Consider the following 21,613-nt stretch of genomic DNA (forward strand, 5'->3'; position numbering starts at 1 on the left):
TCGTATTTTGTTGGAGTTTTGAAGCAGTAATTATAATTCTGGTAAATAGATATAGTAGTAGACAGTGGTCCTCACTCGAGAGTCGGACATAGGTACAATTATTTAGGTGTATGGCTAGCCTAATAACGTGCATTAGTGAATGAAAAAGGTACGGATAACTTATTTCTAGTTCTACAGAACAGCGAAAGGCAAATAACTTTTTACGAATCTAATGACGTATTTGCACCACTCTTAGCTTGCGCCTGCTTGAATTGATAGACCCCAACGGTAAGTGAACTCGACACATTGAGGCGCCATATTTTTTTTATTTTTTGTGTTTTCTTGACTGTCCTCTTGTTCTTTGAACCTTCAGTGGCAGAAACTTTGGCCACCTGCGGTTGATTAACGTGCATCTGAATACGAATACACGGGTCTTTAGAATATTCGTCTCCATTGAAACTTCGATTGCTATGGTCAGTAGCTGACAGGTGACCTTTGGATCAGCCACCGAGCCCTATAACCACTGGGCTCTCGTGGCTGCGTAATGACTGCAAAGCTCGAGCATTGACAAATTGACAGCACCTCCAAGTTATAGGCAGCAGCAATGTACTTCTAAGGAATACGTCTTCGGGTTGTACATTTATGTTGTTGAGGCAGAAATGGTTCCCCGAATAACTGATCAGGCTGGATACCCAAGCAGTGTACAGGTGTTTGCAAAGCGTGTTTCTTTATTAGCTAAAGGCATAACGGTAAAGTTTTTAGTTCCGCTAATAATAATGCAAAGTGAGAAAGATGAATGTCATTTTTATATAAACAAAGACAATGGTAAATGGTCACATGGTACGACTTTGTGTCTCACGAGGAGCTGACTGCCGTGATGTAGCAGTGGCTATGGCCCTCGGCTGCTGCGGCCCCAAGTTTAAGTGTTCTATCCTGCCCGCGGCGGTCACGTTCCCGTGGAGGCAAAATGGTAGAAGCCCATGTGCTCTGCGATGCCAGCGCACGTTAAAAAACACCATGTGGTCAAATTTTTAACGAGCCTCCCATTACGGTTTCTCTCATATTGAAATCGTGGTTTTGGGACTTAAAACCGCAGGTGTTATTGTCTCACGAAAAGCTGGTTTCCCAAGGTTACATGGTAGTAAAAAAATTACAACCCCCTGGGCTCTTCAAGAAGAGCACTGGGGAATGGGTATGCTCTCAGATATATGTTTCACTGTTTACTCACATTTGTTTGGCATCGCTGGGGACAGCACGAGTGACGCAAAAAAGTTGCGACATGTTTTCAGAGATAACTCAAATTTGTGATGTCAGTAGCAGGTCGTCATAAACGTAACGTCAAATGATGACGTCATTTCCGTTCAAACGTTCAAAGGTGGACAGTTCACAGAGGCCACGCAAAACGGCCTTAGGTACAAAAACGTTTCGAAGCATGGCGCCACAGGATGGATACATCGACTGAAAAGAAGATTCATTACGCCCTTGAGTCGTCCTAAGTGAGTGTGTAAATACCTGAGAATTTCGTTTAACCTTACACCAAATGTGAATCGCATTTATTTCACAATAGCTAACCACCGGTTCGAGCAGCTCACCTTAATTCACATGCATTTCCTTTATACACTCGCTCATCACTTCCGTTTCCTTGTTATTTTAATTTACTTTACAAAAGTTTGGCTTACCTTCATAAACTTTTCCCCCTTTGGAAACTGCGGGTATGCTTTACTTGTGATCTTTGGAACCGTTTAGGTTAACACCTTCGCACAAGTCGGATTTTCACAGTGAAGCTATGTGTGACTTAATTAAGCGTTCCATTTGTTAGTGAACAAAAATGTATGCATCGCAGAAACAGGGCAAACGCCCCTGTACTCCCCGCTGTTTCACTAAAAATGAAGAAGCGAACCCACCAGGAGTCATGATGGGGGGGGGGGGGGACTAGAGGTTTTATTGCGACAACGTGAAAGCGCATGCCCGAAGAAATGAAAAGCCAGCGTTTGTCAGCATTATAACAGTATTGGTGCATGTTTACAGATTTATTTCCAGAAAAAACAACATAAGAAGGTACGTTGATTCCATTGGCCGCGTGCCGTTCGATAAAAAATTATCCGGTTTGATCGGGAGACGTGCACAAGCGGCTTTCGTTTCTTTTTGCCTTAAAACCTAGTAGTAGGCCATAAAAAAGTGTAAACGCTTCACTACATATTCTGATAAATCATAAAACGAAATGATATTGAAAGTATCGATGCGTCTTGCCCATGTTCACCATTGACACTGCCATAATAAGTGTGATCGCGTAATGTCAAGTGTTGAAAAAACATCAAGTAAGCTAGTTGCATCCTGAAAAGTCTTGTGTGTAAAACGGAAAACTTTTTTGATTATTTCACTACAATAAAACGTATATCGTGAACAAATATTTCTTTTTTGTGAGCATTTTTAACCATTGTGAAAGGTCATATGGGACCAGTAAACGAAACAAATGAAACAGCCAATTCGAAAACGTGGTGCAATTGACCATTGTCTGAAATAGCACCCCTGACCTCTACCATACGTATATCACCTGTTCTATTCATTCAGCCTCAATGACTACAAAACAGCTTCACAAACTCAGCAATCACGCTTACTACTATACACTCTTCAAAAAGTCGTAAACTTAGATCTGATAAGCCCACCAGAACACGTTTGAGGACGAAACTTAGGTATAAGTTGTCACCTATTTTTGTGACATTTCCAGGGCAAAGAAACAGTGAACACAGTAGTCCGTTTCGCCCATGAGTGAACTTAGCGCATAGCGGTCATCTGTGTAGGTTAAGGCTGAAGTGAAGGGAATGACAGTTATATTTTGGGAATTAGATTTTATGCGCAGTAATTGTGAACTTCTGAACAATTTGTTCGACAGCTCTGCAGGCCATGGTTTAATTTTCTACTGCTCAGTCATTTATTGCAGCTAAGCGTCCACACACACACACAAAGAAAAATACAGTGCCAAAATAGCTCTTCATTCTGTGACGCTTTTTGTGGCTTTTGTCGGAATTGTACGCTACCTCACTTCTCAGAGGCGCTATGAAGGATGGCTCCCCGTTCTTCTTAAGACTTCTTGTAGAGGCGTTGCGTGGAGTTCCTAAGCGAACTTGCACTTTCCGCATGAAATTTGATTCCCATGAAGGAGATTCTCGTCTTGCGTACCTGGGTTTCACCAACAAAAAGAAGATGGAGGTGCGGCTGGATTAGTAACAACTGTTCGAAATTTACAGTTACTTCATATAGATGTGCAGCTTCAAAGAGTTTGTGGCACACTAACAAAAATGGTCGATAAAATGGGGGTTAGCTAAATTTTGATGGTGTTGAGCCCGCATTCTATCAATCTTTTTCCCGTACATTATAAAACATCTTTCTGCTGGCCTCGTTATTTTCAAGGTTTTATTGATGCCGCAACTGTTCGTTAAAAGTGCACTCTGTCTCACATTTAATTAGGTGTCATGGAACATTTTCAACAATTCAGTGTCTACTTGACACTACTTATTCAAATCAACTTCACGTTGTGAAGAACAAAACTTTATTGCGGAAACGACTTCGTTGCCGCCAAAACAAGGCAACGCCGGGTGGTCGGGCCCCTAACACAAGGTAACGCTGGCTCTCGCCATCCTCTCAACCCACTTGACTAATCTCAAGTGGTCCCCAAGGACAGGAATGGACAGCATGGCCTCCCACCTCTCTGCTGTTATATTCTTCCTGTTCTTCGGTGTTTGCCGTAGATTCCCGCGTGATGTGCTACAGCTTCGGTGTGCTTCCACACCATGGGCATATGTCTTAATGCTGTGGGGTAGTACGTGTGCCAAGTAAGGATGTTTATATATGTGTTAGATTGAAGCCGGCGTAACATGGCAGAATTCATGGCAGAAATGTTCTTGTGTGCTGCAGGGTAATGTATCCTCAAATCTCTGTAATATTGCAGGATTGCTTTGTAACAAAGATAGATGGGGGTCAGGTCATCCACAGTGCTGTCATTGGCAGCTCGAAAATCAGTGAAACTTCGATCCATCTCTTCTGCATACATGTTTCCAGTAGCACCCTCGTAGCGCAGGGTCCAAGTGATTGTCTGCGTAGAGCTTATGTTCATCTCTCTGCTACGTTGGGTAGGTATCCAGTGTGCCCTGTTGCCGATTTTCAATCTATTTTGATAATATACACATGCAGCCCCACAATAAGTGATAAAAACAGAGGTTTGAGCTGCATGAATTCCCTTATAGCAAAAGCAATGGTAATTTCTTCTGCCTCTTTGATGGTTGCCTTGGAAACTGAACTATATATAAAACGCGTGAAACAGCTTGCTTCTACATAGATATCGGCGCATTTACAATGGTGACGCCAGTTGGCCGAATCGTCTGTCTTTCTTTTTTTTTTCATCTGTGTGCTTTAGGACTTGCGTCTTGCAAACTGAATTCTTATTCCATTATTGTATTAACAAAGCCATACAGCGGGTTTACTTCGATGCCATGCGTGACCACGTATCAGGATGTAATCCAGAGAGCGCTTGATAATGATGAATTGAGAGACTGAGACACGACAGGCAGCACAAGCAAACTTTATGCTGGCACGGGGTCGTGCGTGGCTGAAGACAGGAGAATCTATGTTGGGATCAAACTGTTTATTTGGGCGAACCTGCACCAGGTGAACGGAAAAATCAGATTCCAGTAGCAGTCTTGCACTGATAACGGCGAACGGAGCGTCGGTCGTCGATCTACTGACAAACGGCGAAGCGGATCGGCATTTACACCCTTGCCATCGAATATTCAAGCGTTATCGCTAGCGGTGACGTAAGTTCCCGAATAATCATTGTTTTGAGTGAATCCTAACAAAATGATCTACTGAAGCCTCGACGCTTCTTTAACATTGTAGGCGCAGTTTGCGCTGAATGCAGTGTAACAAAACTTGAAGAAAGGAGCGTGGCATTGCCCGCCCTCTGAAAAAGGCGTCGTCCTGATGCTTCAACAAAAGTTGAAGGTACAATAATAAAGACAATAAACAATAAGTACAGAAACGACTACCAAATTCAGTCCTCAGATGCGCGCTTTAAATGGCTTGAGGCGCATGACCTGGACGACTACAGGGCGAGCACGGCGCCGTTTAGAGTTCGTCATGTCATCGGGAATAACATTGTAGTCGGGTGGGCTGAGACGTCGAACTACTCTGTACCGCCCGAAGTACCATCGCAGAAATGTTTCGCCGAGCCCACGTCGGCGTATTGGCGTACATACCCAGACATGGTTCCCGGGGTGATGCTCCACGAAGCTTTGTCGAAGATTGCAATGGCGGCTGTCGGCCGCCTGCTTATTCTTGACGCGTAGGCGGGCGTGTTGGTGAGCTTCTTCGGCGCGCTGAAGTTAAGTGGTGACGTCGAGGTTCTGTTCGTCAGCGACGTTTGAAGGCATAGCGTCGACTGTCATTGGCGGGCTCCTTCCCTAGACCAAATTGTACGGCGTCATCTGCATCGTTTCTTGGACGGCCGTGTTGTACACGAAGGTCACGTACGGAATGATTTCACCTCACGTCTTGTGCTCGACGTCAACGTACATAGCCAGCACATCAACGATGGTCTTATGAAGACGTTCGCTCAGGCCATTGATCTGTGGATGGTTGGTGGTGGTGTGGCGGTACCTCAGGATCGCCGGAGTTAGGTCAGCCACGAAGGCTATACCTCTATAAATAATGAGAACATGTGGAGCTCCGTGACTCAGAACAATGTTCTCGACGAAGAACCTTGTTACTACGGTGGCACTGCCCTTGGTGGAGTCTTTGTTTCGGCATAGCATGTAAGGTAATCAGTAGCTACGACGATCCACTTGTTCCGCGAATTTGACGTCGGGAACAGCCCCAGTAAATCGATGCCGTAAGAACGGCCCCAGTAAGTCGGCGGTGTCTTTTGTCGTTGACAGTCGCGGCAGGTTCTGACGTAGCGAGTGACGTTGGCTGAAAGTCGTGGCGAGTAGTACTTTTCTTGTACTCTTGCGAGCGTAAGGGAAACACCAAGGTGTCCAGCCGTAGGGTCATCGTGTAGGGCTTCTAGTACTTCTGGTCTCACTGCTGAAGAAATCAAATAAAGTGGTCGGCTCGAAGGGGTGAGAAGTTGTTCTTTAAGAGAACTCAGTTTCGCAAGAAGAACGACTTCAGTCCTCACCTGAAAACATTCGGAACAGTCGTGCTGCTACACTCAAAGTACTCCACAATGTTTCTGAGTGCCGCGTCAGCTCACTAATGCTCGGTAAAATTGTCGGCAGTTATTGTTCCTAAGAAGCTGTCTTGATCAAGGCAGTCGGGCAGCATTGCTTCGGCGGGGGCGCGTGACAAGCAGTCGGCGTCAGGATGTGTTCTTCCAGGCGTGTTAACGACGGTCACGTGTAATTCTTGAAGTTTGGGGCTCCATCGTACAAGGTGACCTGAAGGTATTTTAAGATAGTTAGCCAACAGAAGGCGTGGTGGTCACTCACTATTTTGAAAGACCTGCTGTAGAGGTCGATTGATTGATTGATATGTGGGGTTTAACGTCCCGAAATCACCATACGATTATGAGAGACGCCATGATGGAGGGCTCCGGAAATTTCGACCACCTGGGGTTCTTTAACGTGCACCCAAATCTGAGCACACGGGCCTGCAACATTTCCGCCTCCATCAAAAATGCAGCCGCCGCAGCCGCATTTGATCCCGCGACCTGCGGGTCAGCAGCCGAGTACCTTAGCCACTAGAGCACCGCGGTGGGGCTGCTTTAGAGGTAGGGGCGAAACTTTGACGCTGCCTAGATGATGGAAAGGCACCCCTTTTCTTTTGTGGAATAGTTGGCCACGACCTTGGATATAAATACGTCATCTTTTGCCGCTTCCCACCTGAATTCGACGTTGCCTTTGTAAGGTGAGTTAGCGGTTTGGCAATATGTGACAAACGTTTCACAAAACTTCTGTAATATGCACACAATCTGAGGAATCGGCGTATAGCCTTCTTGTCAGTGGGCTGCGGGAAATCAGCAATGGCTGTTTTTCGCGGGTCGGGACGGACTATAGACTTGATAATGACGTGTCCCAGGAACAACAGCTCCTCGTAAGCGAAGCGGCACTTGCTTCAGATTTAGTCCAAAGGTGTTGATTGCTTGAAGCACCGCATCAAGACACCAGAGATGCTCGTCGAAGCTGTAGGAAAACAAGACGACGTCATCCAAGTACACGAGGCAAGTGTGCCATTTCAATCCAGCCAGCACGGTGTCCATGGCGCGCTGGTACGTCGCAGTCGCCGAGGAAAAACCAAATGGCACGACCTTAGACTCTAAGAGGCTGTTTGGTGTGCTAAAGGCTGTCTTCTTTCAATCTCTCTCGTCAACCTCAATTTGACAACAGCCCGTTTTGAGGCCCATCGAAGAAAAGCACTTCGCGCTGGGCAGTCGGTCGAAGGCGTCGCCTATACGTGAGGCAGGGTACACGTCCTTTTTTGTTATTTTCTTCAGGTGTCGGTAATCCACAAAAAACGCAAGGTCCCGTCTTTCTTCTTCACTAATACCACAGGTGACGCCCACGGACTCTCGGACGGCTGAATAACGTCGTCGCGTAGCATTTCATCGACTTGTTTCTTGGCGGCATTCCGTTCGTACGTCGAGACTTGGTAAAGGCTTTGTTGAACTGGTCGGGCACTTTCTTCTGTTCTGATGTGATGTTTTGCGACTGGGGTTTGTCGGAATCACGATGATTACGAGAAGCAGTCCTCGAATTTCAAGAGCAGCGACTTCAGCTGGTTTTGCTTGCACTTCAGAAGGCTTGGGTTGGCATCAAATTCTGGTTGGACGCTTCGATTTGTCGAAGCAGCATCAGCGGCATCGAAGAGGGCGAACGACTTGCTGGCCTCCATGAATTCGTTGATGTGGGCGAATGCCACACCATAGTTGACGTGCCTATACTCGTGACTGAAGTTTGTCAGCACCACCTTACCTTGGCTTTGCCGTCATGTTGCTCAGCTATGTTTTTTTTTCGACGCAAATCTGATGGTTCACAATAAGGTGCTGATTGCACTCGACGACGCCTTCGAAGTTTTCGGCATTTTCGGTGCCAATGAAAACGACGACGTTGAAGAAAGGCGGCACGCTAACCTGCTCTTCTAGCACATGCAATGCGTAATCGGTTGGCGTCGTAGGGGTCGGCAGCGTGTCTTGTGAGGTTAGTGTGATTGACTCAGACCTCAGGTCGATAAGAGCGCCATGTTGACTTAGAAAGTCCATTCTAAGTATCAGATCGCTGGAGCAATTTTGTAAGATTTTAAAGCTAGCAAGATAAATCTGCTAATTGATGGTGATTCCTGCTGTGCAGACTCCAGTCGGCGTATAAGAGACCATCAGTGTTCTGGTTTTTGGTGACTTGCCATGCAGTCCTTACTTTCTTCAACTTGTCGCGAGAGAACAACTTACGACAGAATAGTCGCCTCCAGTATCGACGAGAGCATTGACGAGGTGGCCGTAACTTATTACGTCAAGGTCGCTGATTCGTCTTCGTGAACGCGGTTGGGTCGTGGCGTCGGGTCGCGGCTATGTGTATTTGTTCGCTGCTTCCACGTTGTGTAGGGACTTCTGCAGGCTGTGAAGGTTCGACGTCAAGACCCTTTTTGTCTGGTGGTAAGTGCTTTCGATTTCGTGGTGGTGTCGTGGTCGTCGGCGGCGGCGGAGGATTTTCGGTAGGTCGTCGCACAGCAACCACACCTTCATCGGTTGCTGCCCTTAGTTTTCTGAGTAAGGGCTCGGAGATCGGCACCGAACAAAGCCGGTGTACTGCCCGCGGTGCAGTGAGGCGTAATGGCCTAGCGACGGAGAACGATAAAGTAATTGGGGTGTTGACTGCGCTCCCGCGAAGTAGATAGCGATGTAATGCGGTCGTTCACCCCGTTGTGGGCATGGCGCGTCGATTTCGAAGCCTCGTAGACCCATCTGTCGGTACTGGCAACGGTGGTAGGTGTGCCCGGCCTCGCTGCAGTGGTAGCAGAGCATGCAGTTGTCAGGTGCCCGCCAAACGTAGGTTTTCCTCGGCGCGCTACGGTGGTCTGCTGACGAACGGTAGGACGTCGGTGGTGGTGGTGGTGGTAGTGGCAGCGGTGGTGGCGTCTGTTTACGGAAGTGCGACGGGGACACGTTTTGGCGTGGGCTTGGAGGAGTGGCGTGACAGTGGGCTGCAGCAGCATAGCTCATGGCTTGAGGCTTAGGCTGCGGTTGTTCTGGTGTCCAGAAAAATTGCTTGACTTTCTGGCCTAAAACATCGGCGATCGAGTCGACGGGATGCTGTGAGGCCGGCAACAATTTACGCAGTTGTTCCCGTACAATCGCTGGTATCACTTCGCGAAGGTCGTCAGAGCCGAGAGCATGAAGAGATTGGTTGTCTTCGATCGTTAGCCAATTCTACTGGCGGGTTCGCATTTCCAGTGTCTTCTCGATTAATTTTGCTTCCAACAGTAATATCTCGATGGTATTCAGGGGGTTTAGGTTCAGTCCAGTGAAGAGTTCTCGATTGACCCCTCGCATGAGAAAACGAAACTTCTTTTTTCTCGAGCATGTCGGGGTCAGAGTGGCGGAAAAGTTGCCTCATTTCTTCCACGAAGATCGTTACATTTTCATTCGGAAGTTGCACCCTCCTTTTCAGCAGCGTCGCGGCTCTTTACATGCGGGCGATGCTCCTGAACGTATCCAAGAGATTGCCGGGGAAGAAATCCCAAGAAATCTCTTGTTTGAAGGGAAGATATCTGATTTCCGAACCAGGTCCTAGCAGCGTCTTCCAAATAAAAATACAAACGGCGTACCTTCTCTTCTGTTTCACAATGGCTCAGGGTGGCAACTCGGTCGTAGGTTTCAAGCCAGGTCTCCGGAACTTCAACCAATGACCCTAGAAAAATGGATGGTTCCCTTGAGTGCTGCATCACGATCGTGGTCTGTGGCTCAGAATTTGTCATCGTTGCCATAGTCGATGTCATTGTCTTGGTCTTCCAGGCCTTGTCTTCTAGACCACCGTACTTCGGTGGTAAGCCCTGCTGCCTGCGGTTTGTTCGGTGCTCTTGGCTGGCGTCGGTGTCTTCGTGACGTGGGCTGGACTCACGGCTTGACGGGGGCGTGCGGTACATAAACGAAGCACCACCTCCACCATGCTTCACGTAGTCATGACATGGCCGAAGACAGGAAAGTGCATATTGAGATCAAACTGTTCATTTCGGTTAACCTGTGTCTGGTGAACGGAAAGTTGGATTCCAGTAGCAGTCTTGCACTGATAGCGGTGAACGAAGCATTGGCCATCGATCAGCTGACAAGTGGCGAAGCGTGTCGGAATGTATACCCTTGCCATCGAATATTCTAGCGTTATCGCTTGTGGCGATGTAGGTTTCAGAATAACCTCTCTGTTTTGGGCGTAATCTTAAGAAAACGATCTACTTAAACCTTGAAGCTTCTGAACATAGTGGGCGCGGTTTGTGCTGAACGTAGTGTAATGGGGTGATAACAAAACTTGAGGAAAGGAACGTGGCAATGCACAGGATGGACCAAAAAAATACACTAAATTCGAGGTAAATCACTGAAAATAATGCAATAGGGTACATGAAAAAAACCTAGGCTAAACCGCACAGAAAAACTCAAACTAACAATAATCCACGCTAGTCTCACCTTTACAGTGTAAACACTGTAAACAAAAATATAGCCAATTGGGAGGAATAGGGGATGGTGCTCCCGCTCAGCTGCGGTGACGTCACTCAAACCGGAATGTATCGGAGCATACACAATCGTTCTACCTTTTTTCTCCTGTGGGAGACGAATAAAGGAAACCCGAAGAAAACGGGGGCCAATTTCTGAATATGCTCTGGTCGTTGCCCCTTAATCGCTCCGGCGAACGCTGCGCCATTGCTCCGGAGCATCACTCAGTGGATTTCATTGGCTCTTGAAAGAATGGCATAGTCAGTCTTTCGTCAGGGCACCCGTCTTTCCCTACAAACCAACTTCGCGCATACCAAGCTGGTGCAGTCAGACTCATGTGAAGCGTTTGGCCACGTTCGAAACAAGAAAATCGTTCTGTGCACCTTCTGGATATCAGAAGTGACTACAAGCAGCAACAAAAATTAAAGGAGTTGTGCGAACGGTAATCGTGTGATGGTTCCCGGCAGCGAACGACACATTGTGATCTCGCGAGTGTTGACACCCGGCGGTAGCTGGTGTGGTGAAAATATTGTGTGTGTGTTTTTGATTTACTTGTGTTATTCTTGTCAGGTAGTGCTTTGATTGGATAATGTTGAGTCGATAAACTAACATATGATCAATGTAGACTAATTTTACAAGACCTCAGTGAAAAGTCAGCGAAATTCTAATAATGCGTTCTTTGGACTACGTTTTTTTTCTCAACTTAACTTCGGTAGAGATGTGAGCGAGTTGGTACAGATTCATTATGACGTAATTGTAGCGCAAAAAAAAAACGTGACATAAAGAAAGTGACCACCACAAGTTATCGTGGTTGTTTACTTTCTTGTGCTCGTCCTATTTCGCGCTACATTTACGTCATAATAACTTCAGAAAATTTAGTCAAGTCACTGTTATACTTGGAGCGGTGGTCAACTATGCAACACTACAAAAGTGTGTAGTTCCAGGTTGATTCAAACAAACGTTAATATATGTTATAGGCAAACCTAACTGGTTAGAAGATATTTCTGGTCACGTCGGTACACACAAATGGTAACATTTGTCCACTATCCATATCAATAGACACCAGGTCAATGTCTACCACAGCGTAAAAATTATTTTGATAGAATATGTAAGTTGTACTAAGAAACCTTGAATAACTGAAATCTGTGTTAATTCTTTTTAAATGTAGTGAATTGACCTATAGCAATATGTATGGTACAGATGTTTAGAACGCATACACGCACTCATACGGGTGAAAAAGTTATTTCGGTTGCATAAGTGGTATCTGAGATACTATTCTAGACGTATACTGGACTCTTCGAGGGACGTCGTACTTTCAGGAAAAGAAAGAAAGGGGCGAAAGAAACTGACGATACAGGGTATGACGTATGCAAAAAAAAAAAAAGAAGTTATTTGGCAGGACAAGTCGTGCGGAACTCGACGTTCTGCGGAAGGGGGAGGGGGCTAGTGAAGTACACCTGTATGACAGCCCAGCTCAACATTGAGACAGGGGATACATTGTAGTGAAAGGTAGAGAGAAAATCCAAGGTGCCTTTTCGAAATAAACTAGTTATATTTTCTGTGTGGACGACGGGAGAGATTATTATCCTGCTGCTGAATTTTTTTCAGTCGTGCTGGCGTTGCTGTGACTGCAGGTTTTTTTCTTGGCAAAAGACGGGAGTGCAATCAGTGCTGACACGTAGTTTTGACCGGGGAAAAAGAACGACGTTGGTCTGAGAGCAACGTCGTTCAGATCTGAAGCAAATTATACTGGAAGCAGTCAGCTCAACCCTTGCGTCGTCAATGAATTTGATGGATGGTCCTTCGGGGATGATAAGAGTTGTTCTTGGTGACCGTGCTTTTTTGGTTTATCGTGTATCGTTTTGTAGCATTATGTGTTTCATTTTGAAGCGCTGCGCTTCAAACTTGAGTGCTGTTAATTTTATGGCATCTGTCTTATTGTGTTTTGCTTTTGGTGGCTTTTTTCATGTTTGTTCTTGTCTGCTTTTTTCAAATGCCGTGTAATCATCTGAAAATGGTGGCTCATTTTTAATAAATGAAAGAAGAATAACTCAATTGTTTTCTTGAATTTCATCTGCTAGAACTCTGTGGAAAAGAATACACGGCAATTATGCAGTGCTTACATGAGAATCGGAACTTCTTTTACCTAACTAATGCGTGAAACGATCAGCATACGATAAATAAACGGAGAAGCAAGCACTTTAAAAATTACTGATTCACCTTACTGAAATTCTGTCCGGGCGAAGTAAGTAAAATCGTCATAAACTCCGTAGGTACCGCGAAAAACCTCCGTATAGCCAGAGTGAAAAACCTGCGAAAAAATGCTCTGGGGTGCAACGTAATCACTCTGGCCAGCCGGAAGAAATGCCAGTAAAAAATACTCCGATGGTGTGACACACTTACTCCGGTCGACCGTAATGAAATCTGTTAAAAGTACTCCGGGTGTGTCACACTTTCTCCGGCGCGCCGGCACGCAAATTTTTCTCAGGATATCCGGAGTGAAAATTGCTCTGAGTTGGGGGGACGCTAGAGGACAGGTGTTTTCCTCCGACCTCGCAGTAATTTTTTACAGTGTAGCCCTAGCCGATATTCAACCAAGTAGCGTGATGATTGATTTGTGGGGTTTGACGTCCCAAAACCCCCATAAGATTATGAGAGACGCCGTAGTGGAGGGCTCCGGAAATTTCGACCACCTGGGGTTCTTTAACGTGCACCCAAATATGAGCACACGGGCCTACAACATTTCCGCCTCCATCGGAAATGCAGCCGCCGCAGCCGGGATTCAATCCCGCGACCCGCTGGAACCAAGTAGCGTTTCGGTAGTGAAACGTTCTTACGGTTTGTCACATTATCACGTCAACTCCGTGTCCTTGCGGTGTATACGGCTCGTCGAGTTGGTCGTCGACATCCTCCGCAAGTTCCTAAAGTCGCCGTCTGTTTCCGCTGAACGAGCTCCTTGTTCTCATTGCCAGTATTTCGGTCTTCGTCGTAATCGGCTGAGTTATACCCAACTTGTCAATGGCGTCCTGATTGTGTCGCGGGCTAAAACCATTCTGGCACAAATTAGAAGAGCTTTAGTGCCCCCAGGAACCGACGTATAAGAGAGCGGAAAGTCCAGGCAGCCAAGCTCGGGTCTTCCGAGATCAACAGCCATTCCACGGGCTTCTTCCCCAACAGTTTTCTGTACCGGGTGGCTACTGCTTTCATCGCTGTAGTGACGCTAACCTTTCCGATCTTCGCAGCTCAAAGCCCTACAGCAGAGTGCCACCTCATCAAAAATGCTGTAGGCCTGTGTGCTCAAATTTGGGTGCACGTTAGAGAACTACAGGTGGTCGAAAGTTCCAGAGCCTTTCGCTACGGCGTCTCTCTTATTCATATTGTAGTTTCGTGACGCTACACACTACATATCAATCAGAGTTCTAAATCCACCTCTTGGTTTTTCCCAACACGGCTCGGGCCACGTGCGGTTCGTACGTGAATTTGGCGCGCACGCGCACAATCAGGGCCTTGCCCACCGGCGCCGCAATCCAGTTTTTGGCACGCACCTCGTACCTTTTTCAGATGACACTGCGTTACGTAAGATTGTCTGAAATTAAAAAAAGTAACGATGGTGGCAGGAGGTTATATCTCCATATGATAGCGACGCAGCAACAGGCAGCCTTTCATGTATTTCAGCTACCCGTGGTTCTTACACATGGGCCGCAATCTAAATACACCATTGTCAGTGCAACTCATGTAGAGCCAAAGGCGGCAGCCATGGCCGAAAATCAAACCCCCTGAGTTTAAGATTATGTGTGTTCGCTTCTTTCTTTTCAAGTTTGCTGCGCACCACTGATAACGCGCGTTTCATTCGAGGCTTGTAGGTAACTGGGCGTGCAACGTTAAATGAAACAGGCAAAATATTTTCGGGCGTCTCACGTTTAAAAGCTACAAAACTAATACGAGGTGTGCGTAGTCGGATGACTCTCTTTGTTGACTACTGCGATTCGAAAATTGGAACGTGAGCCTAAACTGCACGGATGTTTGAGACCTAAAGCCCTTCGATGAGAGTGCTTTGATCAAAGGGCTGCACTTTAGCCGGGATAACCTGCACAGTATGGCAAAAACTAGCAATTTACAGTTTCAATCCCAGCGCCATTTTGATAATGGTAGACTGCAAGAACACTTATGTACCAAAAAAATTGAAAGCACGGTAATGAACCCTACGTGCAAGGACAAAATATATCCGCAGTCCCCTTCCCCCACCCTCTGGCACGGTTTACTCGAAAACGCCGTTTCGCTTCAGGATATGCTAAACAAATTTGTCTAAGGACGCACTATCGAAGGAAGATAGGAGCTAGTAGCTATAGCTCACCACAAACTAACATTTAGGGTCACTACGTCCGCGTATTCGGCGTATGGTAAAACTTTGCATACCACTCGCACACGCTCATTGAATTGCTATATACACAAGCTCTAAATCTACTAGTTATTGTGCTGCGAAGAATATAGTGCACTCTAGCCGAGTGGCAGAAAAAAATGTACGTTGCTGTTTGACTTAAGTCCTCTGAAATGGCAAATTATAGTTGTCTCAGAAATGGCTAATAATACCTCACAATTCTACAAGGACTAAAGCTTCGTTCGAGAGGAATCCAACTTTTAACGCGGGTACTTTGTTGCAATAGCTGTATTACTTGCGGCTTATAACAGCGCGATTAAGCCGTGAATGCCCATTAAAACAATACACAGGCGTTCTAAATTCTCTCTATTATATATTGCGTCGCTACTAACCTTTAGAATCTTCCCGTCAAGCCAAGAATATCCGTGAAGAAAACATCCAGAACTGCGTCAGCCACGAAGCGGAAAATCTGCGCGCAGAACTCTTTCAGGCTGGGAGTCCGGCGTTGCTGGACGCACGACGGCTGCAGTGGTGGCGGCATTGTGGTCGATTCTGTGTTTTGCGCGGGCTCATCTTCGTCTGTGTGAGTGGGCTGGCCAGTTGGTCGCTGTCTCGAGGAGTTGCTGCCATTCCCTCCTTCACACTGCATTAGCAACAACGCTACCGCTACGGCGGATACAAACAGCCATGGCGACGACCACACGGCGTGGGCATTCATGTCAAGGTCTGGCTGGAATCAGTGTGTTACTGTATTCTTCCTAGTGGTCAAAATCGTTGCAGTGAACGAAACACCGGTTAGATTCATCCGCTACTCTCAAAGTGCATTGATAGGGTTTAGTCCGATAAGCAGCATCAAATGCAGCCGCTTGTCACGGTGCCTGGGTGCCTCTGTTTTACGAGTTTACTTGCAAATCGGTAGAATAAGCTGAACGAAGCAAATTGCTAACACGTGCTGCTGCTTCAGCCGTAAAGGGAAGTGTCTTGCGAGCTGTGAAAGACGTCTATACCCACAGAAAATCATAATGCATATTCATCACACACACTGAACAATATCAAGTTTTTTTTAGACATAAAGCAGAAGGGCGTTTGTTGGTCACAATTTGCTGTATCTTCAACTTGTGCAAAGCCTACTCTCATACAATTGACGTTACTTTACAGTTATTACCACTCCTTTGCTATTGTTATATGTTCAAGCAGTGCTTCGTTCACAACCGATGCCAAAATCTGAACAAAATTATGTGGATGCACAATGTACAAGCAACAATGGTCTGGAAAACGATCAAAGGCAATGTTTTTACTTGTTGATGATGAATAACTTCAAAGTTGTGTGCTGCAAAATAAGCAAACTACACCTAAAGAGAACTAAGCATTGCGCGTTTCTTTTGTGCACAAAGGCACATAATTCAAAGTTGTATGCAGCAAAATTAGCAAACCGCCCCTAAAGAGAACTAAGTATTGTGCTTCTTTTTTGTGCTAAGAGGCACATAACCACTCCGGAAGATGTCTTGAAATAACACCTGAAAGCGAAATGACTGTTTGTGAGCTTGGTACTGTATTTGTTGCTTTGAGTCTGACAATGTAGAGGCTGAATCGTCAACATTATAACGTATAGCATAATGAATTTTAGTGTCGTGAAAACTTGCCAGTATTTGACCAGCCACGGTGGTGCAGTGGCTAAGGTACTCGGCCACTAACCCTCAGTTCAAGGGATCGAATCCCAGTGGCGGCGACTGCATTTTCAATGGAGGCGGAAAAGCTGTAAGCCCAAGGGCTCAGATCTGGGAGCACATTAAAGAACCCGAAGTGGTCAAAATATCCGGATCCCTCTACTAAAGTGTCTCTCATAATCATGTGGTGGTTTTGGGACGTTAAACTTCACGTATAAATAAAAAATCAAAAGTGGCCAATTTTAGCATCACTTAAAAACGCTCGCCCAAAACCATTAGGAACTAGCACCCGACTGCAAAGAACGGCTAAGAACACGTGCACTAAAGCATTGGTGACGCTTTAAGCACAGATTTCAGAACAGAGCCTTGCGCAAACACAATGTAGGTTTTTTTAGGTAGGTTTGTTTTAATCCCCTTTGGTGCTTCCGTATGACTGAAAAGCCAACTACAATGAAATCAGCCAACACAAAGAAATTGTATTCCTAAGACGCCGATATACAAGCTGATAATGCTACCAAACATAATTCACCTTCGAAGAAGAAGTGGTTACTTGAAAGAACATAAATTCATATACAGAAACTAGAAAAAATGAGGTTAGTACACCTGACCCAAAGTGACGCAGGTCATCAGACCAATGGGTGCAGTGTAATTGTCTGATGTGTGCTCCAAAGTACTCTCTTCATTTTTGTTAATGATACCAAAAGAAAAAAAACCTATCGATATCCTCCATGAGAGACACATGGATACATGCCCATAAAGCGTTTCTCTATGCAACGGCTGCCCGCTTCGCACCTAGTATTCTGTCCTGCTGTCGTTCAGGGCTAGCTAGTTCACAATTAATGATCCAGCTAATTTACGCTTCGTGTGATTTCGCTTCGTTTATTGACTACCTACGGGAATAAGCCAGCTTTATTTCCTATATTGATTTTATGTAGGGCGCACTTCCGTATCTAAATTGATTTGTGGGGTTTAACGTCCCAAAACCACTATATGATTATGAGGGACACCGTAGTGCAGGGCTCCGGAAATGTCGACCACCCTTCTGTATCTACCGAAAGTATCCTTGCACTTTTTAATAACTTGTCTGACGGCTACCCAAACTTATACATTTCTTACAAAAAAAGGTTTTATTCCAATACCTGGCTGACGATCGGGTTCTATATAGACCTGTGCACTAGCGCCAAGATCACCGGTGTCGGCACGTCAACGGCACGTGGTTCACCGGATGGGCGGCAGCGTGGAGCGGGGTGGAGTTGGTGTAGATTTGTTGGTTCGTCAGGATAAAAATTTTTTTCCTAGAATTGCAACACAAATCTGCTTCTCTAGAAGGGCAAAGCAGGTAACAGTATAGCATCATGCTTTTATGTTTTTCTATTTGCAAACACTGCTGCCTCAGTTTTCGAGACTTAGCAGGTGTAAATACAAAGGTTTAGCACCTTAAAAACTACAGTTTAATTGAATGCATGTTCACGCATTTCTTTTTAAATTATTCCTAACCGCGTCTGCGCAAAGAATTAACAAGCTCATTCCACAAATACACGTTTTGTGGGGAAAAATGAAAACAGTTTAGAATATATCTAACGGGCATAATATTTAGGGGGTCAAATTGCTGGGTACGGTTTACAGAAGATGCAATGAAGTATATGAGTGCTAGAATACTCTAACGGGTTGGAAATATTCTATGCAGGAAGATGACATGATTTTAAGTGCGCCGGAGTTTAAGAGAGGCTGCGGGGATAAGACATGCGCAGGCGAAGTAGGCGAGAAATGCGGCATTCTCCTAGTGACAAAATATAAACCTTCGCATGCAGCACACCGGCGTTGGACCCATCTTGGACCCAATTCGGCTTACGTGGGCCCTGATATCGGCCCGAGGGCGGTTTTTCCCTCAAGTGCAACTTTTTCCGAAGTCAGATCAATGTTCAAATCAACCTAGGTCCGACCTTCTGCTCTTGCATTTGCCAATATTCAGCCAACGCGAGCCAACTCTACACATGCTGACAAAGACTCGTCCTTTCAGAGACGTAGTTGCCGACATACATCCAGCATAGGGCTAATCTCGGGCCACATTGTTGCCGTAAAATGCCATTATTGCGCCAACATTTTGCTTTATGACGAAAATTGGCTACCACTGGCTTGCCAATATTCCACCGTTAATAATACGGGCTTTTTACTACTGGTATTCTTGAGCCAGTAGACTTTACATTACGCCTCCAGAAATTTGTCTAGCAGCATATAGCAGCCGTGTACGAACATCGTGGTGTAGTATACTTGAAGGCGACTGACCACTGGATGACTTAATGTAGGAACACTACACGATTTTGGGCCATTGTCCAATTATCTCTTTCGTTCTTGCGTCTTGCACCCTCCCCCAATGTAGAGCGTCAGACTGCACCAGTATTGTTACTGTCTAGTTTTCTCCACACATTCCTTCTAAGTCTATGCGAGAAATTGTCCCCTAGGCTGTTCCATCAAGTATTAGCTGTAAAAACATTACCTAAAATAACTGCTCAGTGCAAATATCCCGCACAAAAGAAATCTATGAATAAGACTACCAGAACACAGTATTTATAACTTTATTTCTAAATTTACCAAGTCAAACCATTTACTTTTGGTTCAGTTTTATAAGTTACTGCTGTTCAGTAATACAGCCCACACTAGGGGGTGAGCTCAGCAAGGCTCTATGGGCATACGGCTTGCCAGGCTAGCAGGGATGGGGTGATGATTTAGAGGTTGTAGCAGGAGATGAGGCAACACGGTATGTTGCCCAGGGTCCTGAAAGCAGTGATTTGGTTTGAAGCAAACTATCACAGGCTGCCGCAGATTCCTGCTCTGAGGGGCAGCCGCGATCAGGCTGCAAATCTATGAACACACCTGAGAATGCCTTTCCTAACCTCCATTGAAGCCAACAAACTTTAACAGCCAGGTCTTGATAAAATGCTGAGCTTTTTTAGACACCTGCATACGTCAATAGAAATAAACACTACAGAATAAGTTTTAAGCACTGCAGCATAACATATATGCAAGCTAAACCAATGAAAATCAATGACTGTAGACGTTATGTAGTAACATAGAGATCAAATACCATATGGACATTACGAAAAGAAATGAACAAATACTTCAACAGTCACTGTGCAAAGAAAATCTGCCACAGACCAAAGTATCCAGCAATGGGTTTCAATGAAAGTGAATTGAATCAAGCTTGTTTGACTAATTTACAAATACACAAAAGGTCTTTCATGATTACCAAACATGGCTTACAGGGTTGCCAGCCAGGTGAACTTGTCTGCAGCTATAGCCTATGGCTGTATAAATTTGTAACAGGCCAACAAGACACACGAAAGCACTTTCAACTCTGCATCATTCTTGGGCACACGTCAACTAATACTACACAAGAAGATGACTGACCACCAGATAGACAACACAAGATGAAATAATCTATGCAAAATCAATTTCTCCACTGACACTTGTGGATAATTACAAGGCTCCTGTATTATTTTAAAATGGTATCTCCACATGCTATGAAAGATGTGCTGACGCGGTTCTCTATGTTGTTCTTTTCGCAATAATCGATCCTCCAAAGTTTCACGCGTCTTGAGGACCTACATCAATCCGAAGTCTTGGTTTCATCGGAGACCAGAACTCGATAGGTGGATTGCCGAAAAACAGCTTCTGCAGAGAGTCACGACACAACTCGGCCGCTGTCGCCCAGATGATCGGCCGCAGGGAGAGCAAGCATGTGTGCCATTGCCGTGCTTAATTACGGAACGAACAGCTCTGAAAGCCATTGCACCAGTAATACTGCACTTTTGTTTGAAAACATCATCCGAATTGTACTCTCACATAAATGGCACTAGAAAACGGAGAAAAGCTCTACAAAACGGACTGCGTCTATGCATATAGATTCGAAGGGACAGTGATTTGTCGTGATGGTGACACTCTCGTCATCAATTCTGGTTGCTCACTATATTTTGTGATAAAGTGGTACCGGCTGATATTCCCGTGCGGCGATGATACTACACTGCACACTTCTGTAGTAAAAAAAGAAAAACAGACGAACTAGTACCTACTGCATCACTTTCTTTTTCTGGCACTATATGTACGCCCTGTCTGCGGAATGTATGTACGTGCACGTTGATGAAGCTAGCCACCGTAACAGCATAGCACCGGTGGTGTCACGCTCCTCTGCCTGATAGTGGGGGAATCTCCTACCATGGTGGCTGTATTTAGATGGAGGAGAAATACAAAGAACACCCGTGAAAATATATGAGCGCATTGAAGAACTTCAAGTGATCACAATTATTCATCGTACCCACGGTACAGCGTGCCTTCTCTAGCAATGCAAAAACTCGATATTACTTAGCCACGGCAGCCAGTGCGAAAAACACTTACTGCATTGGCTGGCTCCATAAAGCTGAGCTTCGAGTAGTCCACTGCTTTGCTCGTGACAAGAACTCTGTATTTTGCACAAATAGAGTTTACGAGAAGCACCTCGGCACGAAGTGTCCGTCGCGAAAGTGTGTTTTATAATTGCTCAGAGGCGTATAAACCTGGCCCCACGCAAGTCTTGTGGACAAGGCAGCTTCCCTTTACATGCAGCTGTTTACAAAAAAAGGCTACCTCCCTATCGTATCGTTCGCTTCACGCGGTGGCATCAGATAAAGTTTGGTGGTGGTGGTATAGACGCAAAGAAACTTTGTTAGTCTTGAAGTGCACAACTCAACGCTCAGTGGGCCAGATAAAAAAAAGTTTACATATGCCTTATGTTGCATAATATGCTCGTTTTACTTCCGGCAAAAAACACCATTTCAACTCGACTGTTGGGCGCTGATTTCCACTTGTGGCTGTCTTCCCTCTCGAATAAACAAAGCAGACACGGGCCATCCGGTGTCGAAACGA

The 21,613-nt window shown here is 45.5% G+C and overlaps 1 long non-coding RNA gene across 1 annotated transcript; it reads right to left on the minus strand.

Annotated features, from left to right (window-relative positions):
- Window positions 1-2,887: 2,887 nt before the first annotated feature.
- On the minus strand, window positions 2,888-16,006 carry LOC119162286 (uncharacterized). The gene is made up of 2 exons (XR_005108532.2): window positions 15,440-16,006; window positions 2,888-3,159 (listed from the first exon to the last, which is right to left on the minus strand). It is a non-coding gene; the product is annotated as an uncharacterized LOC119162286 (long non-coding RNA).
- Window positions 16,007-21,613: the final 5,607 nt, after the last annotated feature.

The sequence above is a fragment of the Rhipicephalus microplus genome, chromosome X (assembly GCF_043290135.1).
Source record: "Rhipicephalus microplus isolate Deutch F79 chromosome X, USDA_Rmic, whole genome shotgun sequence".
NCBI classification, from domain to species: Eukaryota; Metazoa; Arthropoda; class Arachnida; order Ixodida; family Ixodidae; genus Rhipicephalus; species Rhipicephalus microplus.